We start from the raw sequence: 20,243 nt of genomic DNA on the forward strand, positions 1-20,243 counted from the left end.
CCGTTGCATATTTTTGCATGGATGACAGTTTGTGATTCACAGGTCACATTTGTTTTGATTTTGATTGTTTTTGCCATTTTTGAAGAAAACTTCTATTCCTTGTGTAAATACTTACATACTCCACAACGCAAACGACGACAATTTTGTACTATATATCCGCTTGTTCTTTGACTTAAATTTTGCTCTTTTATGATTTTTGTTTTTCAATTTCAAATCTGGCCAACTGAAATGGTCATTTCAGAGGGCTTGGCTCTCACAATTCCCAGGACTTGTATATAGTATTTCCGAAGATGCTGCCTACTGCGTTCACGGTGTACTGGTCCTGGATCAAACAAACGACGTGGTCAGTTAGAATCTGAACAATTCAGTAATTGGAAATGGGCCATTTATATAGTCTTTGCAAAGTTTTATAAGCTGCCATTGTTGCAGCGTGTAGTGTCATGACAATGTCCTATTGTTTGTGTAAATTATAAAATTGCACCTAGTTTTAGTATAATCTGTTAGTAAACTTTGTTCAGTTGTTTGCATTTAATCCTTATCAGTGAGAACTACGAACTTCTTACTATTGCAAATTTTATATATTAATGTTAATATATCTTGTATTAAAGATGTCATGTATACGAGTATGACCTTGTTCTTTGTTGTCTCCCAAGGATTCATGTATACTGAAATGTAAAGAAGTAGGAAATCACACAACTATCAGGCCAAAAGGTGTGCTTTAATGACTTTATCTGCTGGAAAATTCGTCCATTTTAAAAATCATAATAATTTGCTATCAAGTTGTCGTGTAGTAGTGGCAAATGCACAATTTTATCCATAAAAGACAACAGTGTCTTCAAATGGAAGCGGACTTCCATCCGGACCTCTACCCTAGTCAGCCCCCTCCCCCCAACACTGACTTGTCTGGATCCAGCCAGATTCATGCATGCTTTTTACTTTGGTAAGGTTTAATGCTGATAATATATTATTTATTCCCTTGCTTTGTTCAGGGTATGTTTAACAATCAATATGGTTTGAAAAAATTTAGCGTTTGGTATGGATGGGATGTTGATACAAAGGGTTATACTTGATTATTTTCTTTTGAATTTTTGTATGAAATAATGTTGTTCTTTGTTGTCTTTTAGCCTTTTTAATTCCATCGTCAATGAATTATGTGGGATGTTTTCTTCTTTGTAGATGGTTTTGTTTAGTTCTGGCATTCTTTTTACGCAAGTATCCAAATTCGATACTACTGTAAAAGTCCTTCACGCAAGTGCATAAAAACGTTTCTGTCTGTTGGTTTATGAAACATGTTTTTTTATATAAGTGGTTTGTTCTTTTCTTGCTCAAACTTAAAGGTATGATATATTAATTTTACTATATTTTAGTGTATTTTTTATTTTGATGTATTATTTAAGACTTCAAAACTGTATTGCATTGCGTCTAAAATAATTAATCAGCTATCTAAAAATCCTTGCCATCGATTTATAAATCATTTTTTGCTTTTAAATAGACAATCTTCATAGAGCTTGTATTCAAAGTGTCCGAGTACCAAAGGACGCCGATATAGAGTTTCTATTCAAAGTATCCGAGCACCAAAGGACGCCAAAACATTCCTTTCTTAACTACCAACTTATACAAATAGATTATTACAAAGCCGTTTTTAAAAATACTTTTTAATATATTCCATATTTTGCATATAACAAAAAATACTTTGTTTTCTTTTTTACGACCAGAAACATACAGATGAAAGGTACTTCAATGGACACACCATTCACACCGACCATTGCCAGCTATATTACATATACCCAGTATTTGCTTACCCTAAACACCGCTTTAATCAATCTTCACCCGCAACAGAAACAAATACGTCTGTTTGCATAGTCTGAACATTGGTTAACATAAATAATCATTGAAATAAGTAGTATCCTTCAAAATATGCCTCACAATATATAGTATTAGTAATAATAACTAAGCTTTATATTAACTTAGCATTACTAAAAAATGAACTCACTTATAAAACATTACTTATAGGTAAGCCATCAAATATTGATCTCAAACATACAACTTCATAGTCTGTTATTAAAACAAAGACATTTCCAAATTATCAGCATCATTTAAGCCTCAACCCATGGGAGTAAACATTTTCGAAATAACATCCGAAAAGATGATCCTTTCAGAAGAACGAGATACGTTCTTTTTATGGAGATATCTATCCAGACTCGAGACGCCATTAATGGGCAGCTCAAGTGATAATCGGAATCAATGATTTCGGAAGGACTATAAAATTAAGAACTATATCGCTAGATTTTGTGTTTCACAGCAAATTCTCAAAGAAAGAATTACACAAGATATTAGCCTAACGTTCATCATATGAAATAAATATTCTAGACATTGGAAATGATAACCACACATATTTATCAAGTTGGATGTGAAAACGCAACAACAATCCTTTTGTTAAAAAACATAATTACTTGTGTAATACACGCGTTATTTGCTCTTGCTCCGTAAACTGAAACTGACAAACCAATATGCTTTCAACGAATGCAAAGTATCAATATTCGGGCTATAGATAGAGTTATGTTACAATGTGTTTTTTTCACAAATGACGCATGACTGTAAATTGACCAAAATTGTTTTCATCCCGTAACTTCCATAAAATTCGACCAGATAACAAGGTGCCATATAAACTATGATTCATTTGGTCAATTGGTCACGTGACCAGATCTACTGCGGACAAATTCAGACATTAATAGACGCTATTTGTGGCATTTTCAATAAAAAAGTTTTTTACCTAAGGCAGCGATTCCTAGCAATAACATCCAATAGTGTCATTTAGTGTCAAATAACCCGCGTTCATTTTCTTTTGCATAACATCGAGTTAATCTTAAAGTGACACTCGTATTCAAAATCAAAACATACACATGTATAACAAACGTACATTTTGAGTGATATACCTTTGATTACTTATTATTTAATACATATAGTGAAAATATTAGTTACTGATATAGCTGAAAACGTATAAAAATATTTATGTATATATGTTAAGAAGGTTAGTATTTATTTGTTTCCGAAAGTATTCAAATTCAAAAAGCAAGGTTAATCTTTAAGACATTCAATATCCTTTTTTTGTGTTTATATTGAAAAAGAAATTTGACTTTCAATGAAACCTGCTGATTTCTGTAAAACAATAAATGTTTTGTTACATCACAGCTTACGCAAACGAGTATTATCACATAGCAATGTCTGATGTTTAAATTTCGTTTTGTAAACATGTTGAAGTTTACCAGTATTGTTTTCTCTACCGAATTGCTTGGTGAAAGATTAAAAGATGAAAGGTTTACTGCCATATAACATTTTGCTGTTTCATTTTACGAGTATGTTTGTTTCCGATATAATTATCGACCATTCGGAAATCCATTTGTGCGTGTTATCTGGTTTTCTTAATAATTCTGCATCGCTTATATAATTTGCACGGTTCTCGTCTCAGATACTGTTTAAATGTGATTGTTTGCTATGCATAAACAAGAGCAAGAAATTTGCAATACGCCGCGTTGTAATTTAGAGATATGCAAAGATGCAGATAGTTTTCAAGAGAATATTTTTTAATACTAACTAAATAAAGATAACCAATTATTGATGGATTCTCATGTAGCTATGACATTTTTATTCTTGGCCATGTATGTACGGCTTTTGAAGAGTAAATACATTTAAGGAATTCTTGATTGAATTGATTATCCGACTACTGATGATTAACCTCAAGTGTTCCAATTTAAATGGATTAGCCTGTAAGTCGTAATAATATTAATGATTATATGATTAGGGAGATGTCATGGTGATTAATAATCCCATATTGGCGTCTGGGTTGACATGCTGTATCGCTGATTTACGTTTATCTTTCTAAACAATTTATATATGTTACTTTGAAAGCTTACATTGTGAAATATCATTGGTTTTAAGCGATTTGTTCTGGGCGATTGTTGTGCCATAGAGATCATTACACCGATAATGAGTTCCAACCCTAATAATGTCCCATACTGTCGACGAAATATCCATCGAAATTTGGCGCTACGGGTTCCATTTTGGTATGACGCTATCTCGGAGTCTGCTCTACTACTGAGGTTTAAAGGCGGTTCATGGTGGTAGGGGCAGAGGTATCGATCCGGGCCACTAAGATTTAAAACAGTAATTTTCGGGCATCCGTGTGCAGTCAGTGCAAAACTAATATCAAAAAAGTAAGCCAGCCTCCAGGAAGCTATATATACACAATTATATTATCTAATCAAATGTTTTCCTCGTTAAACTGCTTCTTAATTACAACTGAAATAGTTGAATTAATGTGGATGTCTTAATAAACTGTTTCCTTTGCACTTATAGCAATTTTATATCTCTTTGAAATATATCAAATAATTTAACAAAGCAATAATCGATAGCCGTCAAACTTTAGAAATCAAAGAATATTCAGAGTATGCTCTTTGAATATGTTTTCAATTACAAAATTATTCTTATTTTGTTTTTTTAAAGTTTTTATTAAAACATTTTCTCGTACACTTTCCAACATACAGAGGTAACACATTCGTTTTGTAATTTTCTCACTATGTTGCAATATGATTTAATAGCAGCAAAACATACTAGCATACAATATACTTATTTCGAAATTAATTACCAGTGATAATGTGATGATCGGTATGTTTGTATTCATTACATTCAAATGATATATATTTCAATTAACCGACATTGTTGGAAAATAGAAGGTATTTGAAATATTTGTTGTTAAAATTTCAGTAAGAGGCTTTGTGTATTTGGCCACTGGGCATTATTTAGTAAAAAAAGGTACCGACAGTGTAACCCAAAGTTTTGTGGTCGATTGAAGGACTAACCAAGTATGTATTCAGCTTGAATCAGGTACATACCAATTTGAAAATGTGGTCAAGTCAAGGACACATTTTATGTTTATTGCCTTATTGGACACCATATTGAATCTTTAACAAAAATGCACATTCCCCATTTCCATTCATGACATCTAGCTTGAATAGCATATGAATAAATCTTTGAGAGTTAAAAGAGATTCTAGTAGGGAAATCTCCATTGCAATAACAGTTTTTCTCCGGTGCTTACGCTTATATCCATGTCTTTTTGTTTAATGTAGTTAAGATATAAAGTAAGTAGTACAAGAGCAAGAAATTGTCATTTAATTGTAATAAATTATGTTTAGAATAACACAAATACAGCAATGTCGATATAATGAGTTAGAACTGCTTGTAAAATGAGAAAAAAAATAGCCATTTATTGCTTCCTAAAATGAAAATTATTGCTTTTCCTTATAGCAGTCCTTATTAAGATCAACTTGATGGCATGATGAGATGGTATAGACTTCGATTTACATAATTCTGATAATCTGATAATAATAGCTAAGGATAATAATAGCTAAGATAACGGTTATTGGTTTAATCTTATAACCATAAAAATTCCGGTAATTCCCCCTCATTAAGCTGTGAATTCAAAGTCAGTAACCAAAACACGTATATTTTTTGGCAAACCTAGTCGTTTTGATTTTCCATATATTGATACTGACGGAGATATTTTTGTGTGTGTTGATGTTATTTGTTTGACATATTTGTCTTCTTGCAACTAAACAAGATTACAACCGTGTGGTTTATCTTTATGGATAAGGGTTCCTTTTCAAATGCTCTAAAACACTCGGTTTAAAACCTGGTTGATTTGAATTTTAAGTATTGCTACTGATGTAAGTTATGTTTGTGTGTCACGTCCTGTATGTGCTTGTGTTAGTTGTACTCGTGTCTGTCGCCTAGTATGTGTTGATGCATGTTGTACTTGTGTGTGTTGTCTTGTATGTGTTGATGTTAGTTGCAATCATGAATGTTGTCTTGTATGTATTTACTGTAGTTGTGTTCTCGTATGTTGTCTTATATCTGCCGATGTCAGCTGTTCTCGTGAGTTTTGTCTTGTATGGGTTGATGGAAGTTGTATCCGTTAGCTTTGTCTTATATGAGTTGATGGAATTTGTGTCCGTTAGCTTTGTCTTGTATGTGTTGATTTAAGTTTTACCCGTGAAAGTTGTTTTGTATGTGCTGATGTAAGTGGTAATTGTGAGTGGTGTTCTGCATCTGGTGCTATTACTGGTTCTAGACAGGTGTTTAGTTGTTTTTAGTACATTTGTATTTAGTTTTGCTTTTGAGTTTCTTCTTGCAGTTACTTTTTACATATATAATATATTCATATCTCGAAATGTATCAATACATTTTCAAGTTGTATATCCTGATCATGTTTGGGATTGAGTTTTACTCACCCTGAACATTGCATTGAGCTATATTTCTCAATTATATTGCTACAATTCGTCAAATATGAGCAAAAATGTATGCACTGTGCTGTTTGTAGTGTCTTGTGCTATTCGTCCGTGTTTCTTGTTTGTGAATTTTTGTTTTTTTATGTTCTATGTCGTTAGCGTTTGCCCAGTGCCATTAAACCGGGTATATGTTAATAATTTTGCTACTGGTCTTGTTTCTGTAGCTTTTCGCATAAATATGCATATTGATGATGTTCCAATACACTTTGTTCTAGTTTACAATTGTATACTGATCTAAATTATGTAATTTTCACATAGCTTAATCTTAAATTGTTAAATTGTTAAAATCAATATCATGTTAAACGTATTTGAGCCTCTAAGTAGGGGGCTTTTATGATGGCACACTTATCTGACGTCCATTGTCACGTTTAGATTTAAACATTTTGCCATTGAGAACGCGAAGAATAATACAGCAACGAAATGTTCCTCTTGCGATAAGGAAGCAAATTGAGCTAGCGTGACTCAATGTGTTTAACAGTGATATTAGGAATACGCGGGAATTATTGTTAACTTCTTTTTCGAGAAATCATGCGTGACCTTGATAAAAACAACAGACAATATTGACATTTAAATGTAACAGAACAAATTGTTGTAAAACATTTGATTTCTCTATTTTTTACAAAGGTTAACATTTCACGAATTTGACTTACTGAATAGTTTGGTTTATCACATAAAATCCAATTATATTAATATACTAATGTTAAGAAGACAATTTCATTTGTCATATGTGAACAAATTTGAAAAGCTATTTTTGTCTTTACTGTGACATAGCAATCAACGGGGTTTGTCTCGGGGTTTAAATAACGTTACCCAACAGCAAAACAGTGCAGAAAGCACATTAAACAAACGTTATATTGTCTTGATTATAATATGAACTAGTTTAGATCTACCACGATGGTTGTTTTGTTTAAAATGTTAACCGCTGGTTTCTACGAGGAGCTTTTCCTATCTGACAAAAAATGGATTCTCTGTGAAAAGAAACAGTAATGGTCAGTTATCTTGTTTCGCAAGATTTCTTAAGATGTACTATTTCGATTATTGTCACATTTTGAGTAATTCTTTTGAAATCACAAACTAATCTGAAGTTAAACCATATGCCTCGGTTTAAAAGAGTTCCTTCACACAAATGCTACGTAGAACACTGTCAGTGTAGCCTACCACATGCCTTGGCGGTATTCTATTTTGAACAGTCATTAAAACATATAACGTGGTCCAGTTAAACCAGAAAAATAAATAATGAAACTATGAACAACATAAAATAACATATTCATTATATCCGTTTGGAAGCCCCGTAATGTAAATATATGCTTAAATGTTCAGAATGTGTTATTTTAATTGTTCTAAACAGTGTCTGTGTGCTACAATAAGGATCTAGGTTAAGATTTAAAACTCTTATGTTTCATTGCAATTTACCTTGAATCGGTATTTAAAAACGATTTACTAGAAGAAATATCTGCCGAAGGACAATTAACGTTCATCACAAGACTTCATTCCTTAACCTGAAAAAACCATGACGAAAAAGTTAAAACATGACTTAAACATGCAACGTGACCTTCCTTTTCCCCCTTTTACTTTCAGTAATGTGATTTTTACGAGGTGACATTTATATCGATAATACACTGAAAGAACACACATTTAATGTTTCTATTATTTTGCCTTAAAAGAACATAAATGACGTTTTATCGTATTTTTTACATTAAATAACATTCGCCAAAACATTTGCAAACGTAATGTCTATTGGGAAATCACTTTATTGACGTCAGTGTCCCACTCCTACGGGCTCTTAAGCTTTATTTGGAGGTATGAGAGAGAAGTGAAAAATACCAAAGTGATATTTATAATGTTTGAAACTGTGGAACGTCTTTTTTAACTCACTGATTAATCTCTTTAAATCACATAAAATATAATCTATTTAAATACGCAACATGATTATTCCCATTTATTACAAAAATATATCCTGAACATTCTCGATATTACAACAGCCATATATATATATCAATGGTATCTTTATTAGTGTCACGATTGAAAGCTCGCAATGAGAAAGATTGGCAATAATTGTCGCTTATTTCCAACAATAACGTATTGGTGTAAACCTATTGGAGCACGCTATCGTCATATTTAACTCAACTAGGAACATTTCGTTGCCTATTATATTATACACCACAATATTGAGGGTCCATATATCCACATATATCTTGATACATTCTAAATGTCTACGTTGATCTATACTTCAATGCACAACTTTATGTAAGTAGGTCCGTTTATTTATCAACTTACCAGATCGAGAGTGGTCACATGTTGGAAGACGGTGAAGGTAAATATGTGCGACAAATTCTATACACTTCAGCACCTTCTTAAGTTATAGTTGAAACATCACCTCCGAAAGTTGAGTTATAACGTAATTATACTTTAAACATTATCACATATTTTCGTGTTTTGTTGTTACATTTTTGTGAAAATACCAATACACATTAGTAAAGTAGCTACAAATACTCTACAAATATAATCCTTTTATTTCAGTGTAAGCAATACAGCAATCACAGTGCTTGCGTCAATGTTTGGCATCACCAATTAGAGTTGCTTGGCAGAAGTAACATATATGACAGACAGTTTTATTATACCAAAGGCAATAATATTTATGCTTTTCCTGAGAGAAGTGATAATTGAGATAAAAACACACGAACTAAATACTCCGCTAAAAAGGGAATATATATTAAAATCTCCATACAGGATAAAGCAAAACACAAATGTTTCATGTATAACGTAAGACCACAGAATGACTTTGCCACATACTAGTACTTTTATCATATTCGTCTTGATTTATGACCGTAAATCCTATAACTAAAGGGCAATAATTATTCGGATAATGATTTGTGAATAGTAAGGATTGAAATAGTATTAACATAGAAATTGTGTTTCTATAAACTTTACCAACTTATAGCTTAACAAGAACATTGGAGCCGGATGCCAACGCTCATCGTTCTCTTGTCTATAAGGGGCATAACTGAACAACTATAAAGACAGTAGTTACATGCCTTGCTATACGAGTGTGTATTGTCTCTAGCAAAACCTTTACTTATTTTGTGATAAGGTGTCGTATGTGCAATTATGCTTTGTTTTTCATTTTTGGTGACCCCATGTGATTCTGGAATCATTTGAAAAGTTATGGGAATAAAAGAATAAATACGAAATATACCGACACATTTGTTTTGTTAAAGGCTTCTATGGTCTGAAAAGATTGCAAGAAGGCAAGTTCATGTCCGTTAAGTTGCATTAAAGAACAAAATGCATACTGCAATAACCTTTTTCTATACATATTGTTCTGTCATTTAATCTACATATAATTTAAATCATTTTTTGGTTCCGAGGACAAAATGTATCTATCAATAGTTTTACAAAAGTAATTGCAAATAAGAAATGTGAACTTTTTAATCCGTGTAATATATTAAAGAGTTCACAGATAGCTTTACACATGCTGCTATCTTTGATTACATTAGTTAAACGAACCTGAAATATTGAAAACACTTTATGACGATAATGTTGAAATGCAATCCATACAAAAAACTAAACAAGATATTCTAGAAATGTCCTAGCACTGGTTAAATGTGCACTCTTGTTAACTTTTTAAATAAGTTCAAAAGTAGTTACAATTTGACCAGATACCCCGCTATATTCATACTTAATACAAGGATAGTACATATTTACTATTTTTCAAATACATGCTAAAATACATATGCATGTAATACAAGATTACATCTATGATGTATATTTACTACATACTGCTTACCGTCCAACAATGTCTGATAATGTCTGATAATTGAATAGTGTTATTTATAAATTCTACTAAAAAAGTAAAATAATTATGTTAGTCAAGTATTATTACAAACAGCACACTATAGTGCCGATTAAACAGTATAATTTATAAATGATCTTAATACAATACAACATTTGTTTAAGTGTTAAACTGAGTGTGCATATTGCAAACATTCCACCAAGTCCTGGATATTCGATGGTACCATTTATGGATACTAGTAAAATATTTACATATCTCTATATCGCTTAATTATTAAACATTTACATTAAAAAAATGCAACATATTGCTAATAGCGCATCCAGTCAAAACGGTTCGATATGATCCAATTGTCTGTTGGTGGAAACGTTCACTTCCGGATTCTCTCATAGATTCAGATACATTCGCGCCGTTGAACTAATGAAAATCATGTTCCATTTTCATCTCATTTTTGTTATATTGGTATACCAGTTGCCTATATGTAATACATCGATTTGTGGGAGGAAAATTTCATGATGTGTGGAAATGATATTATTCTCAAAACTGTAAGTATGTTTTGTCTTTTTTTATGTATATTTCAAAAGTTCTTTGGGACGTATCAACTTCAAAATTTAGTAGATGTATGAAAACAACATCATGCATTGTTTGTGTATTTATATATTTACATATATATACACACATGTTTGATGACTGTGTAATAAAATAAAGATGATTAATGTTAGGTCGATTTAAGCGCTTTATTTATTTTGTAACAGTTCGTATGTTAAAAATTACAAAGTCTAGCCATAGATAATTATTTGCTCTTATTTTAAATCATCAGGGAGAATGGTGAAGAAGTCAATTGACGTCAGGGCAATTATGAGGTCACTTCATCATTGGGTTATATCTGACTCCGAATTGGTCAAGTTGAAGATAAAATAGAAACAATGTGCAGTCATGTTTGGCATGGGCCAATAGTAATGAAGGACATACTCGATACTAAATGTGCGAAGTGGGATTATCAATACGATTGATTTAAATCTCTAATCAGACAAAACAACTGTAATGATCGCATATGTATAAATGAAATATACAAAAAAAGATTAATCATAGGGCGTATTTATTTTTATATTTATGATCGCATATGTATCAATGAAAACTATACAAAAAAAGATTATTCATAGGGCGTATTTATTTTTATATTTGTTTTACAAAAATGCAACCGGGGCTTTTCTATTTTGGTTCAGTGTACTTTCAATCAACTTTTGGTTCTCTGTAATGTTACTCTTCTTCTAGGGTTTATCCTATATATTTTTCGGACATCCGTTGAATATTCTTGTATAAATCAAAGTTTGAAAGTCACAATTCATATTTGCTTCGATTTGTTTTTGCCATTGTTGATGATATGTCTGTTTCTTCTTTTTGATACCTACATACTTTACAACCCGGACGATGACACGTATAAACTTCATATGCGCTTGGTCTTTGATTCAAATTTTGCTCTTGTATGATCATTATTTTTGCATTTCATGCTTGCCCTTTGCGTTTGATTAGATTTGATGCTGATCATAAAGTATTAATTCCCTCGCTTTGTTCAGGACGTGTTTAAAATTCACTATGGTTTGAAATATTTCCGGATTTTAAAGATGGTATGTTGATACAAAGGATTATACTTGATTTTTCTCTTTGAACTTTTGCTTGAAGTAATATTGTTTATTTTTGGCGTGTATCGCTTCTTTTATACATTATGTGGGATATTTTCTTTTCTGTATAGTTTCTTATATTTCTGGCATACTTTTGTACAAGTATACTAATGTGATACTACTGTACGAGTCCTTCATTCAAGTCATAGAGAACGTTTTTGTTAAATTTATTGAATGATATAAATAACAACGTAAGAACATTTTGCTGTCTGTTGGTTTATGAAAAAGGTATTTTGATATTGATGTTTTTTTTTCCTTAACCGAGCATACGAGTAAGGTATTTTAGTGCTACTAAAGTCCATTGTAAATTTTATACTCTGGTGAAATGATTTGAATGTATTTTTTAAGTCTTGCAGACTGTATTGCATTTTGTCTAGACAAATTAAACAGCTAACTAAAAAGCCTTCCTATCGAACTATATATTATTTCTGCTATTAATTGTATAATCGTCATAGAGTTTATATTCAAAGTAACTAAGTACAAATGGAAAACCAGTAGATTCCTCTCTTAACTACCAACTTATACAACAGCTTATTACATGCAACCTTTGATGTTAAATTACTATGTACGATCATACCACATGCAATTGAAAAAAACAACAACAGATAATATACTTACGGCTTTTTAAAACATATTGACAGGCCTTTTTTAAACATCTTATTTGACATACCATACCTTTATAAAAAGACCATGTTCGCCTCTGACAACCAGTACTTTACATATGAAAGGTACCGCAATGGGCACACCATTCACACCGACCTATGTCACTCAAACACTTGTATAACGTATACCCAGTTGTTGTTTACCCTAAACATAAATGTTGCTGCTTTCATAATTCGAAGTCAATCAAGGTATCGAACGCAACAAGAAGAAAGCTGTCTTATAGATAATTGATAAAATTGTCACTGTTTGCATCGTGTGAAAAATGCTTAACATTCCGGGACATTGAAATAAGTGGTACTTTGTCCATCAAAATATGTCTCACAATGAATGCCGATATTATCTGTGCAGTCATAGTAAACTACGATGTCAGCTCCCGTTATAAAAATAAATGTAAACTTCAAGGGCAAGCACAATTTTTATTGTTTTGATAAAATACTAAACGGCTCAGTCTCCTTCAAAACAACATGAACTGCTCCTATACGGCCTTTGCAATACCGTTGAAAAATTGAATGATAATATGGCAACTAAATAATATTAACTATGATTAAAACTAGTTCTGATTTATGCGATATTTAGTGTCATCGGAGTCATTAAGTTTATTTGCCGCATTTTGTTTATCGTAATAATATATTGTCACATGACCTATTTGCGATTATATGTATACAATAATTTGGAATGAAGGTGTTATTTCAAGATTATATGTGTAATAGATATGCTTATTACGTCGCATTCAAGTGCATTGTTCTAGAACTGAAACAACTTTATTTCTCAATATTATTACTAAAGGTATTACATACGCACTCATATGTTGTTCGTAAATTCAAGCCGATTTTAATAAATTTTAATACGAGAACCAAAACTTTTCTGCTTTTCTGTCACCTTTTATAACCATTATTGACAATATAGCGTTTATTAAATATTTTGATGATGATTTAATATTTACAAGATAAGTTTGTTCACAATTCACAAGAATATTTCTTTAATATATATGCATTTAAAAATATTCAGAAGTGCTCAAATAATCCCAAACGAATTGTTATCGGTTTAAACATAGAAATTTATATGTGATAACCGATACATTTGAATAGAATCTTGACCACTCAAAGATGTTGTTCCCGAATATAATAAGGCAGCATACTATTCCTCTTGGGAGAAGGAAACACAATAATTTGGCGTGCTTCGATGCGTTTAAGAAGACTCAGTAGCAATTCGGAATAAGTTGGTTTAAGTGTCATTTATATTCATTTTGAACACCCATTTTCGACATTGATAACAATAACCAACATACTAACCAGTTATTTTAATCCAGAAGAAACGTAATATTTTCCGTATCAAACGAAAATAGTTTTGTATTGTATTTTTCCTAGTTTAAGTTCGGAAAAGACTAACGTCAGTTGAAGGATACATTAACAGAAACATTAGTAGTTGAATGATAATAACTATGACTTGGTCATCGTTATCGAAAAATATTTACCATGACAAGAATGTCACCTTCCGTTTTTCCGTACTTGTTTCACATACACTTGAAAGAAGAACTCAACAATGTGATTATTTTAATTTCTTTAAATACAGATGATTAACTTAGTTCTATGCTCTTGATACGGATGTGAAAAGTGCAAATCTAAGTTCATTTTCCAGACGGGCGAACAGTACAAGTAAGTACAAGCTACGGAAACTGTGGAGGGAACTCAATTGTAATTTTTGTTTGCAAACCTTTTATGAATGCAAAAACAGGTATATCACCCAACGTATTAAAACAATAAGGCTTGAAGGGATACGATGGTGGCCTCTGAAGTCAAACATTAGGTATTGCTGAATGACTTTATTTACTGCATGTATCCGTTTTATTATACCAAATACACTGAAAGTTCTTTGTAAATTCAATTTAAGATAAATAGTAAATGTCTCAATAGCCCATACGATTTGCGTAATTGGCAAAATGTTTCCTTTTTTAAATTCAATTCGCATGCAAATTCATCAAAGGCAAGTACGTGGTCTTCTTGAAACAAGCCAACATCATGCGGAACACCGGGCACAATACTTATTCGTAATTCTATTTGCAACCCTTTCAGAGACGTCATACCAGGTATTGTTCCTTACGTGTTTAGAACAATATGTATTGCAGAGAAACGGTGATTGCCTCTGAAGGAACAATTAGGTAGAGTTAAATGTTGGCATTAACGGCATGCATACATCCATTTATTATACCAACTGCTAAGTCCTTGAGAATTCAAATTTAGATCAATACTGAATGTCATTCAAGTCAATACAAGTTCGCGTAATTAGCAAATGGATTCCCTTATTTAAATAGAAATCGCATGCAATTATCACAGGCAAGTATGTGTCTTCTTTAATTGATGTGGTGTATTTGTCAGAACTGGAAAAGTAGTACTTTGGCTAGTTCAGATTGTCCAATGCTTTTTATTGCATTTTCAACTAGGTCTACTGAACAGCTCTCTTTGGCATATTATTTATTATAGTTCTTATCATAATGTTAGTCATGCCATATACATTTGTGAAAACATTTGAAAAGACTAGTACACCCTTTATGTCTTCACAAAAACAAAGCAGTCAACAAAGAGTATTCCTAGAGTTAACTATCCAACACTTTCTAAGGAATGAATTGCAGATTGCCGGTATGAACGCAGTTGGGCTGGTGAAAGTGTGTGGGGGACTCCACGTTATAGTTAACTTTACAATAACACGTGTTCTCCTCCTTCTATGTTAAGAGATAATTTGGAAATAAAAACAAAGTCTCGGTTAAGGAGAAAATGTTCAATGACAGTAATGATAAGGGTAACAACGTCAACGCTCCATAGCACTGGAAGTAACGGTATATTATATATAACAGAACCAAAGACACCGGCAAACCAAAAAATATATTTTGAAAAAAAGAAATTAACGTTATATTTTATTGCTTAACAATTTGATTTTGTAACCCTAATTCCTGTGAAAAACGTCTTAATTTTACAGTCATACAAAGATCGTTAAAATAATAAAGCGATAACTTATTATTACTATAAATCATTAAACTAATATTTGTCACGGAAAAGTCATCAAGAATTTATCTCAAAATTCGAACTTGACAATATGTTATTAAATCAAACACTTTTCCAAATCATCAGCATCAGTTAAGCCTCGACTCTGTACCCTTTTATGAAGATATCTTTCCATACTCGAGACGACATTAATGGGCAGTTTAAGTTATAATCGGAATCAATGAGTCCAGAAGGACAATACAATTAAGAACTATATTGTCAGATTTTGTGTTTCATGTGGGACAAAGATAAGGTTTGATAGAGCAAATTCTCAAAGAAAACATTTACTCAAGATATTAGCCTATTTTTCGTCATATAAAATATATATTCAATATAGACTTTGGTATTGATAACCACACATGTTTATCAAGTTGGATGTGAAAAACCCAAAACACCATTCTTGTTATAACAAACCTTAAGTAATACTTGCGTTTTTTCTCCATGAAAAGAAACTAATATGCTTTCAACATATGCGAAGTAATATTATTTTGGCTAAGGATAGAGTTACAATGATGTTACAATGTTTGTTACATGTAAGTATATTGACGATAATTGTTTTCATCCCGTAGCTTGCATACATTTTGCCCAGATAAAGAGGATGCCTTATAGTCTAAGCTTCATTTGATCAATTTGTCACGTGACCAGTTCTGCTGCGGACAACTTCAGACATAAATGGAGGCTTTTTGTATGCGTTTCCTTTAAACAGTCTCTTAACTAAAGCAGCGATACCTAGCAATAACATCATTTAGTGTCATATAACCCGCGATCCTTCCTTTTAATTAACATTGAATTAATAGGTCACTGACGTCATGTTGATAAAGCAGTTAGCAACAAATGTAAACGTACAAGGATTAAATGTTTGAGCACGACTGATAAATGTACGTGTAAATGAGTTACTGATCAACACTTTAGGTACGGTTGTGTTAAAGTGATATGTTTGTGTTATTTCACCAAGCTCATTTCATCTAAAGACCGTCATTGTAGCACAAATGTCAGTTATTGGAGTCATGGCCTTGGGCAGGGCTATAAGGAAGCCGGAAATGGTGACATAATATGACAAAATATGTGTTTCTGTAAATGGACCGTTCCTTCTCGTTGGACTATTTCTGCTGTTGAATAATGTCAAGAGTTCAGAACTTATCAAATTTGCTTTTTTTTTACTTTTGAAACATATTGATTTATTGGTTGTCGTAATTGATATGAAACGAAATATTAGAGTTTAAATATAGCAATAAGTTAGTGCCATGGATAAAAACAGTTGATCTAGATATCGTGTGTGACCTCGGCTTTCCAGTACATTTCGTATTCCTATAAAGATAGTCTTCATTCATCTACGGCACTAACCTATTGTTATGTAAAGCTTTTTAAGATAGCAATACCACTACCACCGAGAGAGTTCTAAAAGTGCTATTGCCTGAGTTGCTTTGATTCTGACACTGAACATTATATCACTTTTAGGTTACGTTAGTGTTTCATTAACATGATATTACAATTAAAAACGTGCCATATTTAAAATACACTATGCCACAACGACTATGCTGTACAAACGTTAAGAAAACCAAGCTAAACATATTGATAATTCAAGATTGTAATTACATGATGCACGTAAACAGTGTTGTTGTTACTTATTTTTTATTTCCTTTCTGAAGCCATTTACGTCTGATAGGCTTAACCTGTAAAGAAAACTAAGCTAAGCATAATGATAATTTATATTTCCAGACGGTATAATACATAAAAAAAACTGTGACAGTGTTTTCAGTGTGATTGTAATGTTTTGGTTTTATTTCCTTTTTGTAGTTAATTACATGTTATATATCATTACATGTAAACACATATTTTTTATAAAGTTTCTTCCCTTTTTTCGTATAATATTTTTTACCCATTAAATCAACAGCCATACCGTATTTCATAAACTTTAAAAAAAAGCAACACAATATTAAATATTAAGACAGGAAATATGTAAATAGTATGTTATAGTAAATTTTAAAAATACTGAATTCGTGAGACACGTCCTCTATTTTGTTTTCGAAAGTATTCTTATTCAAAAGCGATGTCATTCTCTAAGACATTCTGTATCGGTTTATTTTGCGTTTACAATCAAAACGAGATTGACTTTCAATGAAATCTGCCATTTCTGTCAAACAATTTATATTTAGTTCCATCACAGTTCACGCAAAAGAGTATTTTTACTTAGCAATGTCTGGTGTTATAAACTTTGTTGTCTTAGCTCACTTCCTTATGTTTATCTTCTCTACCATTTTGCTTAGGAAAGATCAAAGATAAAAGGTCTACCGTCAATTAACCTTTTGCTGATTTATTAAAATTGTTTTTATGTTAATACATTTTCGCTTACAACTAAATTATCGATCATTTGGAAATTCAGTTACGCCTGTTATCTAGTTTTCTAAATATTTCTGCATCGCTTATATAATTTGCGCGTTTCACGTCTCAGAAATCGTTTAAATCTGATAGTTTGCTATGTGTAAACAGAAGCAAGACAATTGCCCCATGCCGCGTGGTTATTGAAATATATGCCAAGATGTAGATAGTTTGCAGGAGATTACTTTGGTACATTAACTGAATATAGTTAACCAATAATGATGGATTTTCATGATACAATGACATTTCTATTCTTGGCCATGTATGTCCGGCTGTTGAAGAGCATAGATATTTAAAGAACTCCTGGCAAACATTGAACATTGGAGATCAACCTCATGTGTTTCCATTTGAGTGGAATACTCTGTAAGTCGTTTTAATATTAAATAACTTTACAATAAGGTATATGTCATGGTGATAGATACCCACTTATGCACGTCTGAGTTTACGTGCGATCGGCCGTGATGGCTGCGGCCATGCCCTCATCTTGAATTATCTAGATAGGAGCGACCGGGCGGATCTCAATGTTTTTATGAAAAGCTACAGAAACAAGCTCAGTAGCCAAAAGTCTAAACATTAACCCCGTTTCAAGTTAATTCATCAAAACGAATCGACATAAGTTTTTTTAATGACTGTGTTAGACTGCGTTAGAGCCATAAAATATTAATATACGCTACCGAAAGTTAAGGACAAATTTGTTGTTCATTCTTTCACCGATATGCATGACATTAATAACTATCACTTGATATTAAGTTTTTTTTCAAAAGTCGACAGAAAATGCAAAAATTGTTCTTCAAATATCGTAAAACATGATAATCAGTTCACTTTTTGTTGTACTCTTTACAATGGATTAAGATAACTATTTAGGTAATACATCTTAGCCTTCTGTAAATATAGTAAAATATATTTTATTATCCACCACAACGAAAAACTATAAAATGTAGCTAGATATATCAACGATGTAAATATATTAAGAAACAAGCCGGACAATGGCGCTATGGTACCATTTGCATCGGGCATTGTTTCGGTATGGCGCAATCGCGGAATCCGCTCTACTACTAAGGTTTAATAGCAGTTCGTGGCGTAACAGGCATAAGTATCGGTCCAGGCCACTAAGATTTAAGGCGGTAGTTTTCGGGCGTCCTATTTTAACTGTGTGCAGACATTGCAAAACTAATATCAAAGAATTATGCCAGACTCCAGGAAGCTATAAATACAAAATTATTCTATTTTATCAAACGTTTTCCTCGTCAAACTGCTTCTAAATCACGACTGAAATAGTTAAAATAATGTGGATGTCTGGTTAAACTGTTCCCTATTTACTTATTGCAATGTTATATCTCTTTGAAATGTATTTAATAATCAAAATATGTATATCAAAGCAGAGCAAAAATCGACAGCTGTCAAACTTAAAAAATGAGGGAACATTCCGATTATTTTCTATGAATATTTTTTCAATTATCAAAGATAATATTATGTTGTTTTTAACAGTTCCTATTAAAACATTTTTCCGTACATGTTCAATGATTTCCAATATATTTGAAATATGAACTCACAACCAGAAGTAACACATGTTGCATAATGATTTAATAACTGCAAATGAAATACTAACATGCAATGTAATTATGTCTTACGCATATTCCAGTGATAATATCATCAACAGTCTGTTTATTTTATCATTAAACACAAAAAATAGGCGATTACAATTACATTTTATTTGCTTATGTAGGTATAACATTACCCGGTGGGTTAGACATCCAAAGTTGAATGGGAAGTGCTCGCTGATGACAATATTGTATTTCAGTTAACTTTCATGTAATCAAGTCAATGATAAATCCAGATTATGGGTACACACAAGTGGCGTGATATGTGTATTGAACACTTAAGTAAATCTTTAACAAACGAGCTCAATCCCCATTTGTATTAAATGCAACTAGCTAGAAAAGCATATGTTAAAAGTTTTGATAGAAAAAAATATTCTGGAAGGTAAAACCAAATGTTTGCGAAAACAAAGACGACATTTTACTATGTGGCAACGCAAAAATCAATGTTTTCATGTTTAATGTGTTTTAAAACTAAAAGGAAAGGCAGCACTGCAAGAATCTCTCAATAAATTGTAATAAGTTCTGTTTAGACAAAGAAATACAGCAATGTCGGTAATATGAACCAGAACTGCTTAAAAAATGGGGGGAATAAGAGCTACTTATTGCTTCCTGAAATAAAAATGATTATGCTTTTCCTTATAGCAGTGCTTATTTACATTGACTTGATGGCATGATGAGATGGCATATTGAGATAAACTTCACCGATTTACAGAAACCTAATGATAAAAGCTTAGATAGTACTTA

At 32.0% G+C, this 20,243-nt stretch overlaps 1 protein-coding gene across 1 annotated transcript in view; it reads left to right on the plus strand.

Annotated features, from left to right (window-relative positions):
* LOC128206974 (melanocortin receptor 4-like) overlaps nucleotides 1-20,243 on the plus strand; it is a 73,781-nt gene that overhangs the window by 1,005 nt on the left and 52,533 nt on the right. The window lies entirely within an intron of this gene.

Source organism: Mya arenaria, chromosome 10 (assembly GCF_026914265.1).
Source record: "Mya arenaria isolate MELC-2E11 chromosome 10, ASM2691426v1".
Classification (NCBI taxonomy): Eukaryota; Metazoa; Mollusca; class Bivalvia; order Myida; family Myidae; genus Mya; species Mya arenaria.